Raw genomic sequence first — 15,042 nt, forward strand, 5'->3', positions numbered from 1 at the left:
AAAGCAGAAGCACTGTGGAAAATACCGACTGTTTTAACGAATAAACGTAGAATTTTTGATTTTATCATGCTTAACACATCTATATATTTGATCGCGCGAGTATATCCGGCGTAAAAAGATCGCAGCTTGAATTTCCAGTTACCGTCGAAGAGAAAGACAGGTCGAGTCTGCTATATAAATAGCCGTCGCGCGTATTCAATAAATGTCGTAAAATAAACTTTTGTTTATAACTAGGCTATAGCCTAGGCCTACTACAATAATAGCCTACATTTCATTTTTTTATAAGGAGCGGTTTTTGTTTTATATGCTGCTATTTATATCACCCCAGAAGATTGGTCAAGTATAGCTCCATCATTGTTCAAAGTAAAACAAAATATCATACTTTATGATGTTAGTTTTAATTAAAAAAAAAAAAAAATCTTTAAAAAAAATAAAATAAATAAAAATCAAGGGAATTTCTCTGGCATTTCTTTCTTTGTGTGTGTGTGTGTGTGTGTGTGTGTGTGAGAGAGAGAGAGAGAGAGAGAGAGTGAGAGTGAGTAAGCCTATATCAAGCAAGTAGCCCTCTAGACTGAGAAAGTATTAATTTGTTTAGAAAAACTACTGACCCCATACTTTTGAATGGTATAGTTTGTTTCATTACACTACATTTATTCATTTAACATACACTTTATTGACTTAGAAATTAAGAAAATGACAGGCAATTTATGTTATATGAATTTATGTTTCAATATGTGGTATCGTCAGGTTTTTATACCTCAAATTAAAACCCAAGAGACTTACAGGCGAAAACACTCTTCAGACTGGATGGAGGTAGCCAGCTTTATATCTGAGGAAATAACGGGATCCGGCCAAATGATTGGATACAGAATGATGCACTTAAAATGTATCCATTTTACGTAAAACACTGCCACATAAAGTTTCGACCAGATTGTGAACCTACTCCGGCGGAGTCTGTGCTCGTCTATAGGCAACGCCATGGTAATGCATGTTGGTAGATTGGCACCTCGAATTTTCTTTTTGTTGAAAGCACAGATAAAAGTAAAAAGTTACTATTTTGTGTAGATCCATGTCCGAGGCAGTTCGACTTCACAAGTGCATTTCTTTACACACACACACACACACACACACACAAAATTCATAATTGGAAACACGCCCTATGCACCAGTGGACGCGCGCCGTTATGAATGCACACGTTTCGATTCGTTATGAACGTTTCGACTTTAATCTCGAAATACTAGATTTTTTTTTTTTTGACGGATTTATTTATTTTTATTTTATTTTTTTTATCTAGGCTAGCTACTAGAATGTTTTTTTTTTTTTTTTTTTTGACGATTTTTTAATTTTTTTTTTACGTTGCGTTTCAGGGCTTCCGTAGTATTCTCTAAACGTTTTGACTTTAAAGAGCATCTTGCAGGTTAGAAGACCCAACAAGTCAATGTATAGAAGATAGGGTTGAAGAGTCGTTTGCTTCACATCTCTCCCCTGATGCTGCCCACTAAGCCCTGCCGTACAACATCGGCCTTAGTTGGGAAGGCATATATGGCGGCAGGTCGGGCTGGTAGTTGTCTGCATACGATGGGGCTGTTGCAGGCATACCAGGCCGACCTCCTCAAAGAGGTGGACGACAGCGGGGAGGTCGCCTTCGACGACATCCGAGAGATGCGTCGAGTGGTCGACTTGTCTCTCCGGGCAACCAAGTAGACGGCCCGTGCCATCGGCCGCTCCATGGCAGCATTGGTAGCCACGGAGAGACATCTGTGGCTGAATCTGTCGGGCATCGGGGACAAGGACAAAGCTTGTCTCCTCGATGCCCCAGTTTCGCCTTCTGGCCTTTTCGGCGACGGTGTCAGCAATGCCGTCGATAGGTTTCAGGAGGCGAAACGACAGTCAGCCGCATTTAAGGCGAGACACTACGGGCCCTATTTTAACGATCTGAAACGCAAGTGTCAAAGCGCAAAGCGCAAGTAACTTTGTGGGCGGGTCTTGGCGCTGTTGCTATTATACCGGCGGGATAAATGACTCTTGCGCCAGGCGCAAATCTAAAATGGGTTGGTCTGAAGTAGCTTCATTATTCATAGGTGTGGTTTGGGCGTAACGTGAAATAAACCAATCAGAGCGTCATCTCACATTCCCTTTAAGAGCAGGCGCGCTTTTTCCTTGGCGTATTTGCTATTATAACGGCGGATTTGCCAGGCGCGCGCCAGGAGCGGTTCACATCCGAGGAGACCAACGTTCTCGTCACGGCCGTAAAAGAGAGAGAAGTGACATTGGGGATGGAGAAACACACCCAAATTAGCTTCGGTTAAACAGGTATATAATAATGTGGGTAAATGTGTAAGCTAGATCTATCTATCTATCTATCTATCTATCTATCTATCTATCTATCGTTTGTAATAATATGATTCGCAAAAATGAAAACTGCTGCTTCTGTGTAGATTGGAGAATCAAAGTGTATGCGCGTTGTGCACGCTATACATTATGGTCAAGCATGCGCCCTTAAAATAGCATAATGAACAACGCGCGACGCGCCACTGACTTTAGACTAGGTTTTTTCTGGCCAGTGGCGCAATTGTTTTATGGAACAGTAAAATAGCACCAGGGATTGTTTGCGCCGGAACACGCCTCCTTTTTTGCGCTGAACCGCCCAGGGAGCGCAAGTTCATTCCCTAGTTTAGCAACGTGCTTCTGTGGAGGGAAAAGCGCGCTTTGCGCGGGTGCAAAATAGGAATGAAACATGCGTCGGTGTACAAAGTCATTTGCGCTGGGTGCAAGATAGGGCCCTACAGGTGAATAGGGCAAAATTTTTAACTAGCAGATATCACCATGAAACTTTCCCAGTTGATTACCTACATTAAGATGAGAAAAAAAATGTATTACAAGTTTTCTGTAATTTAATGTTTAAATATGCAAATTAGGCAATATCTAATTAAATATGCGCTATTTTGCATATATTTTAAAAAACGAAATCTGAGTATTGGATAAAGCCAGGTTAAAAATTATTTTTTCATTGTGTTCACATATTAGATGGGGAAAAAAAAATTACAAAGGGATTTATGGATATCTACTTTTGTTATCCTGTAAATCAGAATATACTGTCAATAGCCTTAAAAAAACATTTTTCGCCATTTTTTTTGGAATAAAATGTTATATAAATCAGGCTAGGAATAATAAATTTACAGATCCCTCTGTAAATGTCTTCATAATATAACTAGGTACAAGACTGGAAAGTTTGGTGTACATAGGTGCTACTGAAGTGGAGATTTCGGACTTGGAGTATGGTCATTTTGAGAAAACGGGCTTTAAAGATTTATCATCAGCCAATGAGATTGCGCATTCAGCCCTTTTACTTTCACGATTGGTTGCTGATAAAAAGGAAATGACCATATTTGGATCCGACAGCATTGTACAGGAGAGAAAGAGAGCTATCCAGCGGTGCGTGTGATGACAGGAAGAAGACAGAGATAGCGGAGCAGCGTGTTGATTAAGAACGCCAACTTTTGTTGAATTTATGAGAAATCTACAGACGCGAACAGACAAAGTGTAATAAAATAAAGACCTAAATGTGTATTTCGGACTTTTTTTCACCACAAGTCTGAAAGAAGACATGTTATTGAAGACAAATATCCAAAAATCTCAAAATTGACCAGTAAAAAAACCCGATGTTTTTGCCTGCCGTGTCTCGCCTTAAAGAGCTAATCCCCCGCCGTCGTTCCAGGTCTCGTAGGTCTGCTGCCAGGCGGCAGTCCCATGAGGCCGCCACCAGCTCCTCACACCTGCTGAGGCAGAAGGAGAGTGTTGCCTCTCGTGCTCCCCCTCAAAAGGCCTGGAGTCAGAGGCAACACCCTCAGTCGAAGCCTTGCAAGCCGAAAACAGATCTGAGGACTGTTATTCAGGTGAGGAAGGCTTCGGCTAAGAGGCCGTGACGGGAGGTTCAGGCCTCTGAGGGCGTCCCCCTCCGCGTGGACTTTTTAAAACTTCGCTCCGCGGAGCCCTCAGGAAATCGATGTTGCTTCTCGCCGTCAAGTGGGCTTCGGGACGCATCGGCTTCTAGCGAATGTATTACACAGAGTGTTCCTATGAAATCTATAGCCCTGAAACGTTCGCTACCTCTCGCAAGGCCTGTAGAAAAAAATTATTCGGTTAGTTCCTGCCAGAAAATTTCTTCAGGTCACCGAAGAATTAAATAAAAACACCTGAGGTCAGTCCTGAGAGACTGATTCCCCTAGTAGATTATTTAGACACCTGGAAAGGTCTTCAAAATATATCTCAGTGGGTCCTGAATACAGTCGAGAAAGGATAAAGAATCCAGTTCCAGTATAGACCACCTAGATTTAGTGGTGTTATTCATACGCTGGTATCTCCTGACCAGGCTCAGGTGATGGAAGATGAAGTTCAGACTCTCTTAGCTAAGGAGGCCATCGAATATGTGCCCCTCCACCAGAGGGATTCTGGGTTCTACAGCCGGTACTTCATAGTTCCAAAAAAGGATGGTGGGTTGCGTCCTATTATAGATCTTAGGGTACTGAACAAATCTTTGAGGAGATTTAAGTTCAAAATGTTAACTATACCTATGATCGTTCAACAAATCAGATCCGAGGACTGGTTTGTGACAATAGATCTTAAGGATGCATATTTTCATATTTCCATCATCCCACAACACAGGAAGTTTCTTAGATTCGCTTTTGGGGGAAAAGCTTATCAATATAGGGTTCTTCCTTTCGGCCTAGCCTTATCCCCTCGCACCTTCACTAAATGTATGGACGCGGCCCTTGCTCCATTGAGACTTCAGGGGATCCGTATCTTAAATTACATAGATGACTGGCTAATTTTTGCTCAGTCGAAAGAACTGGCAATTCAACATCGAGATGTTGTTTTGCGTCATCTGAGGTGCTTGGGGTTGAGACTCAATGTGAAGAAAAGTTCCTTAACTCCTCTTCATAGGACTACATTCCTGGGAGTACAGTGGGACTCAGTTACGATGCGGGCACAATTGTCTCCTGCTTGTATTAATGCTATCTTAAACACAATGAAGAGTATTAGGTTAGGCCAGGCCATTACTGTCAAACACTTTCAAAGAGTTTTGGGTCTTATGGCCGCAGCTTCCACGGTAGTACCTTTTGGTCTGCTCCATATGAGGGCCTTGCAGTGGTGGCTCAGGAACAAGGGGTTTTCTCCTCTGGGAAACCCTTTTCGCATGATCAGAGTTACGCGCAGATGCCTTCATTCTCTTGTCATGTGGAAGAAACCATGGTTCCTGTCTCAGGGCCTGGTCTTGGGAGTACCATGTCAGAGAAGGACTTTGACTACGGATGCGTCCCTCATGGGCTGGGGTGCGGTTATGGAGGGCCGTTACACCCGAGGTACTTGGAAGGACCATCATCTCTCATGGCATATTAATCGCTTGGAGATGTTGGCTGTATTTTTTGCCCTGAGGCACTTCCTTGTGGACCTCAGAGGCCATCATGTTCTTGTTAGGACAGACAATATGTCGGTGGTCTCTTATATCAACCGCCAAGGAGGTTTGAGATCACACCCTCTTTGTAGACTGGCGCATCAGATTCTTCTTTGGTCCCAGGATAAATTTCTCTCTGTCAGATCTATTTATGTTCCTGGGGTTGAAAATTTGGGAGCAGACATCCTGTCGAGGCATCTCGCTTCTCATGAGAACTCTCATTGCCCGCTTTGGTTCTCTCTCTCACATCCAGCTCCTTTGGGCTTGGATGCCATGGTACAAATGTGGCCGAGGTCACGTCTGTACGCTTTTCCCCCGATCGCTCTGCTCCCTGGGGTTCTAGAAAGGGTCAGGAGGTACGGTGTGAGATTACTCCTTGTAGCTCCGTACTGGCCGGCCCGAATTTGGTTCTCGGACCTTATGAGTCTCTTGGAGAGTCCTCCATGGCAAATTCCTATTAGGAGAGATCTTCTGTCTCAGGCCGGTGGTAAATTATTTCATCCACGACCAGAGTTATGGAGACTATGGGTCTGGCCCCTGAGGGGGTCCCACCCCTAAATAGGTTGCCCTTTCCACCGAGGTGGTCAGGTCATCCATTCTAGAACCCCACTCTACTAGGAACTAAAAATAAATAAAAAATTAAGTTAGGGAGGGCATTGAACCCAGTTTATTACTGCCCACTGGCTTCAGTACTGGTGTTCCATACTGCTCTCTAACGGGATCTCCCGTTCATGCTTAGGGCCTCTGTGGCGGCCTCTGTGCCCTCCGCAAGCCTCTAAGGGTGTGCACGTAGGGACATTCCCACTAAAACTCCATGTTCCTGTAGACTGGAGGATGAATCCTTTCATCCAGCCTATTGGCATCAGGCTGATGGGTTATCCCTGGCACCCATCATGTCCTGTGGATGAGATATATGAATATATATGAGTATATATGAGTATATAGGAGAATCTACTGAGTCTGCTTCCTGCTCGTCTTACTCCCTGGAAGAGTGGTGGTGCTGCCCCCTCTTACTTGCTAGCGTGGGAGCCACTCAACGTAATTCTTGCCCGGTACTGAGGTGCCTGTAGCTAATATTATGATTCTTCGGGTATTCCATCCTCCATCACATGTGTCGGATGGTCAAGGTCATAGCCTTGGAGGTTCCTATGTTAGGCCTCAGGCTGAGAGGAGTCAGTCCATCCAGTTTTGCATCAAGGGTTAGGAGCTATTTCCCTTTATTAATAAGACAGTTGTTTATCTAAAACCACTCATATCTGAAGTACAAGGTGCGCTTTTGCCTTCACCTCTTATCTAATACTTTCTACTGTCTGGGGCTCCCATCCATGAGGTCAGTCGAGCCGCCGGCTCCAGACCTCCCCTTCTTACACCAAATCTTGTGGCAAGCTAGTTTGGATCTGTCCTCTACTTATTCTATCGTCCGTGAGTGTACCAGATGCTTTATACCAGGCCGCTTTTCTCTCAGTGTGGCGGCGTGGGTATTTGTTCCCCAAAGTATCAAGTATCGATGCAGCGGGAGTTCCCTTTATGAAAGGGAACGTCTCGGGTTACTATTGTAACCCTCGTTCCCTGAGTAGGGACCTGCATCCCTCGGCCACACTTTTCGCGCCCCTGAGAACGACTTGCTTTGACCAATCAGAAGCTAACATTTCCTGGTTCCTGTGACCCTTTTGTAGCTTCCGGATCACCGTCACATGCGACGTCACGCGTGACGTAATGACGTTGCACCAATCAGGATTGGAATAGTTCCATAGTTGACTTCAGACGCTTCATGCCGAAGGCATTCCCCAAAGTATCGAGTATCGATGCAGCGTACAATAGTAACCCGAGACGTTTCATCAGCAGAAGTCAGCTAAAGACTCACACAGGAGTTCGTAGGCCACCCCGCTTACAGTGACAAAGATCACAGCAGTTATACCCTTCACTAAGGTTTAAGCTACGTCCTTGCTTCAGGCTGAATGATTCTCATTGGCTAAGAAATAGATAAACATAGTAATTTTCCACACATATACAGATAGACTGAAGCATATCTCCATCGATTATGCAGCTGACACTCGGACCCTGAAGTTAGGCACATCGTGACCTTCCAGTTCTCAGATTTGGGTTGCTGGGCGCCAACATGTCCAGAACAACAACTCCAATAATGCCAGTGGTTCCTTAACCTGCAACCAAAAAGACTAACACACACACTGACACACAGCTTTTCCAAGGTTGGATTTGGCCAGGCTCTAACTATAAACAGGAGAGTCGTCTCAAAACATCAAGATAATGCGTTCTTTCTCTCAAGGAAAGCTATATTTTAGTCTAACTGGAAAGTAAGGTTTTAACTATAGACTTCAATGACCCCTGTGACTTATAGTCATCAGAGTACCCTAGAAAAACAGATGTATGTATTGACACATGTTGAAGACCTTTCTTAACAAAACAAAACATCTTTCCATATTTCATTTCTGGAAGCCGGGCTAAATGAGCAAGCACTGTTACTGCATTCAGATATCAAATACGGACATTAGAGAATACATGAAAAGAACATTTTAGATAATCACACTGCTAACTTCTATAACAAAATAAAATCTCATAAGCTTAGAGAAGTCATTCAACTCATGTGACATTTAAAGGAAAATATTGATGAATACCTTGATTATAATCACTAATTACATATACATTGAAACAGCAGTTTATTCCAAAATCCACACCCTTCAGTATGTTATTCTAATGTTGTTCTAGCTTACTGCTAGTCTCACATAGCCAACAAATTAACACATAAAATAACATTATAACTTTCAACACACTCAAATGCAGTTTAGTGTGATAGTGTAGACCAAGTGAAACAGCGCTGCGTTACCTCACAAGTTTCATTCATCTAATAAACTGACCAGTGTGAGTAGTAATTCAGCACTTGCGGGTAGTTCGGTAGAATGAAATGTCCTTATTCCTTTATATTCGCGGGACTCGCGTGTGGCGCTGATATCTGTCTCTCATTAGCACTCGCGACCGGCTTCATACCACAGTCATGTTAAACACATCAATGTATTCACTCATCCATAAACATTATTATATCCATCATTATGATGGCAAGTTCCATCATTCCGCTTATTCAATGCGTCATCAATCTACACCTTTGTTATTGTAAGAGGTTAGCGACCCCTGGCGGCGAAAAACAAAACAAAAACAAACATATTGTAGCTTTAAAAGTTTTACTTTAAAGTACAATTTAAATAATTATGTTTTAATAATCTTTTGTCTTGCCTTAAAGCAATACACTTATTTTGATTTGACAACTAACACATTAAACTAGCCTACTTGATTATAATTTTAACTGTGTATCTGATATTGCATTTAAAGATAATATATTTTGTATCTGATATTGCATTTAAAGATAATATATTTTACATGTAAGAAATTGCAACATAATCATTACAAATGTGTAATTACAACTATATTTAAAAACATGACATACACGTTTCAATAGAAAATACATTAAAGTACATTTGAGTTTACAATAAATGCTTGTGAGTACATTTGACTGTACACTTTAATCAGAATAAGACAATATAAGTAATTATTAAATTACATATAAAGATGCACTTAAGTCATACTAGGCCAAAAACACCCACTTTAGTATACATTTAAACTATACTACATTTTCATTTAACTGTAAATTAAACGCTGTTAATTACTATCAGTTTACACTATTATTAAGTATATTATTTATGAATTTTATATTATTCAATTTTATATTATTTTTGTAATAATTAATCGTTTTAAAAATACACTAAAGTGTATTTCTATTTTACAAGGGTTAAACTCATAACATTTCAGCTTCCTGTTAGCCTGATCTGGCATCTTTAAACAAACAAATCTCTTGAAATCCCACCTTCAGTCGATGTGTCGATGAAACGCCAGGTTTGTTCACAATAAAATACAAAATCATCCTTCCCCTACACACAAAAACAAGAGAAAAAAAGAGAGATGAATATAAGCCTGTCAGGTTGTTCTTTGCTTTGAAGAAGTGGATTTTCTCAAACCATCCAAGCCAAACTTTATCTAGTTAGGCAGCAAAAGAGTGTACAAAACGTCAACAGTCATGAGCGGGGGTGAACGAGTCTGCAGCTAATGTTTTGACAGGTCTCTGTGATGTCAAAGACTTGTGCTGTGTCAAGGTTCAGAGATGCTACTCCACTTTTCGCTTAATTGTTTGTGCTTGACAGGGCAGAGGTGGTCAGATGTGGTGGTTGTTTTGTTGGTATTTTGTTGCTCAAAAGCCTCCGGTCTAGTATTCCCTAGATGAGACATCATGTTGTTCATTACAGGAAAGCACTGCAAGAAAATATTGGAGGTTACCTTGTCATAGACCTGCATATTTAAACAACAGCTCTGTGTTAAAACGGTAGGTCATAAGACATTGCTATTACAGAGAAGCAATAATAACTGTTCATTTAACTTACATCAAGTGAAATGGTCCATATCTCACTTATTGTAATATTCTAAACAGTCAAACAACTAAATGAAACAGCAACAATGGCCATTATTGTGATATTTTAGCGCTTCACACAAGTCTTTGGTGAGCCAAGACTCGGTTTGTTTCACCTTGACAGATCTTTGACTAAACAGCATAAGGTCTGGTCCACAACTCAGCTTAAAACAGGCCAGTTTCCCTTTTCTCCATTAGGAAATTGATTTTAAGTGATAATTTATGAACCTTTAGAGATAGACCTACTGTACTGTGAGTTCTGAGGTTGTTAATCAATGGTAAATGCTTTTACGGAAGCCATCAGCCCTCATTATTTTAACTTATTTTTTAAAATAATTGTGTTTAACAACTGAATTCATGGTGAGACACTACATTACCCATGATGTTTTACAGAGAATTCCACCAGTGAGAGACATGGCGAGAAAATTGCGTCAAAAGAGCCAGCTAAGGAACGGTACATTCATGAAGTGCCACAAATTATGTAATAGATTCGGTCTTGCTATCCTGTCAAATTACTTAAATATTTGTATATATGCATATTTTGCAATAATGTATTGTTTCTATAGATATAATCATCAACTTTAAAAGAATAATTTCTCCATTTTCAATTCACTTATGTCATTTGCTCACTAAAGCCATTAAGTACGCAGTCTTGGTATACCTTTGTCTTTTTATCCGATTTTCAAATACTTTTTTTGCTTCAAAAAATACGTTTATGATGTGATTCGCTTCGTAGCTGGTTGGCTTGGTTCATGGTTTATAATCTCTTTATTACACGGCTCTGTGGAATACTTGATTCTTTTTTTTTTTTAACATTATGTTTATTGGGTTTTTCCAAGTTAAACACAAAGTACAACAAAGTACAGAATAATCAAAGCAGATCTTTCATCCCCGCACATACTGCCCTAAACATGCCCCAAACCTCAACCCATAATGCCACAAATAAACCATGAATAAAATTAAACAAGAAAATATAAAAAGTTAGGTTCTAAGCATTCTGTCCTGTTATACCCAAGTAAGAAATGAAGCTACCCCAGTATTTGACAAACAAATCTTGACGCTTTTTCAAACGAAATGCAATTTTTTCCAAAGGCATGTAAGATGACACTTCTTTAATCCACATAGAAGTAGAAGGTGGATTAGAATCCTTCCATCTCAAAGTTATACATTTTATGGCTGCTAGTAGAGCTAGTCTGACAAATCTCAGATTAATTCTTTGTTGATCAAGTAGTGTAGTATCCCCTAAGAGGGTAAGTCTAGGTTCTCTAGGCACATTAGTACCTACAACTATAGCAATAATCTCTAAGACACCTTTCCAATATTCTTCCAAGTCAGGGCAAGACCACAGCATATGTAGAAGAGTCCCTCTATCTGCTTTACATCTAGGACAGATCTCTGAGTAGGAGCTTTTAAAAGAGTGCAATCTAACTGGAGTATAGTAAACTCTATGTATCACATTAAATTGGATGAGTCTATGACGACTATTGATAGAAAAAGTCTGAGCTTTCTCACATATTGCTTTCCATTCGTCATCTGTGAATGAGCACTCCAAGTCTTTTTCCCACTTAGATTTTACGTCACGAATGTTACCAGCCATCAGTTGTAACAACTTGGTATAGATAAAAGAGATGAGACCCTTAGGACCTTTTTTCTCTGCCAAGATAGCCTCAAGAGGTGAAAGAGGAAGTTTAGATAAACGACCACCTTGTTGGGTCTGAATGTAGTGTCTAATTTGCAGGTATTTAAAGAAAAATTTAGAGGGAATGGTAAATTTCTGTTGTAGTTGCTCAAACGACATGAGTGTATCCTCCTCATAAAATTTGTCAAAGGTTTGGATGCCTTGATCATACCACTGTTTGGCTATGCCATCTTTGAGGACAGGGGGTAGAAAAGGATTGTAATAAAAAGCAGTGGATCTGAACATAGTCTGCTTGCATTTCATCTTTTTCCTGAGGTCTGCAACAATTTTAGAAGTACCAACAATTAGTGGGTTAGAGGTCAATTTCTTCAAATAGTTTATAGAGACAAAAGGTATTGCAGCAAGGGTTATACCCTGTACTTGGGCCTCTTCTAATTGTCGCCAAGCAGGAGGGGAAATACATTTTGATTGCCAGATCCAGACAATGCGCAGCTGAGCTGCACAATAATATAAATAAAAGTCAGGCAGTTTGAGTCCACCATTCTGAAAAGGCATAAACAGTGAATTTAATTTTACCCGAGGAACTTTCCCTTTCCATAAGAACCTAGAAATACCTCTATGGAGATCCTTAAAAAAAGACTTTGGTAACACAGGGGGGAGTGCCTGAAACAAATATAAAAATTTTGGCAACACAGTCATTTTAATAGAATTTATCCGACCAATTAATGAAATAGGAAGAGATTTCCATCTATCTAATTCTCTTTCTACACTTCTAAGCAGGGGAGCATAGTTCAAATGATATAATTGAGACAAATCTCTAGGTATTTGTAATCCCAAATATAGAAATTTATCTGTGTTCCAGACAAAAGGGAAATTTTTAAGGGACAATTGCGAAGCGGCTCTATTAAGAGGCATAGAGACACTCTTATTCACATTTATTTTATAACCAGATATAATCCCGTACTCTTGTAATAGAGTTGACAAGGCTGGTATGGAAGAATCTACATTTGTCAAATACAACATAATATCGTCCGCATATAAAGAGATTACATGTTTAGATTGAAGGGTTGTAAAACCACTGATAGTGTCATGTGAGCGAATTGCAATAGCTAAAGGCTCTATTGCAAGAGAAAATAAAAGAGGAGATAGTGGGCAGCCCTGCCTTGTACCCCGCTCCAAAGAAAACTGTGCCGAGATCTCGTTATTGGTCTGAATGACTGCTGTTGGATGGTTATAAAGCATTTTGACCATATTAAGAAATTTAGAACCAAAGTTCATCTTTTGAAGGACTGTAAACAAATAGGGCCACTCAACACGATCAAAAGCCTTTTCGGCATCTAAAGATATAGCAATAACAGGAGAATCAACTTGAGAAGCAGAAAAAATTACATTCAAAAGTCTCCGAACATTGTCAAAGAGACATCGATTTTGAATAAATCCTGTTTGATCCATGTGTACCAATTGTGAGATAACTTTTTCCAATCTTAAAGCAATTATTTTGGCAAAAATCTTGTAGTCTGAGTTAAGTAATGAAATCGGCCTATAGGAGCCACATAAACGAGGGTCTTTACCAGGCTTAAGTAAAAGAGTTATCATAGCCTGTTCAAGAGTGTCAGGTAAACGCTGAGTCTCTATAGCCTGTAAATACATATCATTTAGTGGTTTGATTAATTTAGGTAGAAAAGCCTTCATCTTTTCTTATTTGCCAGGCCAATAATCTGCCAATTTTGTCCCCATGCTCGTAATATCGTTGTTTGGTTCTGAGGAGAATACACTCTGCTTCCTTAGTGGGCAGCATATCATACACAAGCCGCAATGAATTTAGTCTATGTAGAATACTTTCATCTCCACATATAGAATAGTCCTGTTCCAACTTTTTAATATCTTTAGAAAGTTCATTCAGTTGACTTTGATGTTTTTTCTTTTTTCCGGATGAGTATGCTATGATTATTCCCCTCAGATAAGCTTTAAGTGATTCCCAAATCATACCTGAAGCGGCAGAACCAGCATTGAAATTCAAGAAATTTTCTATATTGTTATTTAGAAGGTCTATAAAATCAAGGTCGTTAAGGAGATAATTACTGAACCGCCATCTTCTAATATACAGGTGCTGGTCATAAAATTAGAATATCATCAAAAAGTTGATTTATTTCAAGAATTCAACTTAACAGGTGAAACTAATATATTATATAGACTCATTACATGCAAAGTGAGATATTTCAAGCCTTTATTTGTTATAATTTTGATGATTATGGTTTACAGCTTATGAAACCCACGAAATCAAAATCCCAGAAAATTAGAATATTACATTAAATCACACAGTAATTACACAGTGATACCATGGTCATTGAACCAGGTTTTGGCAGTGTGGGCAGGTGCAAATCCTGCTGGAAAATGAAGTCAGCATCTCCATAAAGCTTGTCTGCTGAAGGAAGCATGAAGTGCTCTGAAAATGTCCTGGTAGACGGCTGCGTTGAGTGGACAGCACAGTGGACCAACACCAGCCGATAACATGGCACCCTAAACCAACACAGACTGTGGAAACTTCACACTGGACTTCAAGCATCTTGGATTGTGTGCCTCTCCATTCTTCCTCCAGACTCTGGGACCTTGGTTTCCAAATGAGATGCAAAATTTGCTCTCATCAGAAAAGAGGACTTTGGTCCACTGTGCTTTATTAAATCCAGAGTCAACGCAGCCGTCTACCAGGACATTTCCAGAGCACTTCATGCTTCCTTCATTTTCCAGCAGGATTTGCACCTGCCCACACTGCCAAAAGAACCAAAACCTGGTTCAATGACCATGGTATCACTGTGTAATTACTGTGTGATTTAATGTAATATTCTAATTTTCTGGGATTTTGATTTCGTGGGTTTCATAAGCTGTAAGCCATAATCATCAAAATTATAACAAATAAAGACTTGAAATATCTCACTTTGCATGTAATGAGTCTATATAATATATTAGTTTCACCTGTTAAGTTGAATTCTTGAAATAAATCAACTTTTTGATGATATTCTAATTTTATGACCAGCACCTGTATAATTTAGTAGTAGGGGTATAAATTGTAAGAACTAAAGGGGAATGGTCAGACAAAGTTCGTGGGAGGTATTCACATGATTCAACTAAGTGTTCTTGTCTTTTATGTAAAAGAAAAAGGTCAATTCTAGAGAAACTCTTATGGGGTCGAGAATAAAAAGAAAAATCATTTTGCTTATTATGCAAAGCTCTCCAAATATCTAACAGTTCTAGTTCAGCCATTATATGTTTCACAACTCTTGCTGATGGAGTTAAGACAAAACCTTTGGTAGGTGATCTGTCTGCTGAATCTAAAACCAAATTAAAATCACCTCCAATGATTGTACAGGGCAAAAACTGTTTAAAATGAAAATTATGAAAAAACTGAGGGTCATCTTGATTGGGGGCGTATACATTTGCTATTGTAACATTCTCAGAAGCAATATATCCTTTAAG

Source organism: Abramis brama, assembly GCF_963993115.1.
Source record: "Abramis brama genome assembly, chromosome: 15".
Classification (NCBI taxonomy): Eukaryota; Metazoa; Chordata; class Actinopteri; order Cypriniformes; family Leuciscidae; genus Abramis; species Abramis brama.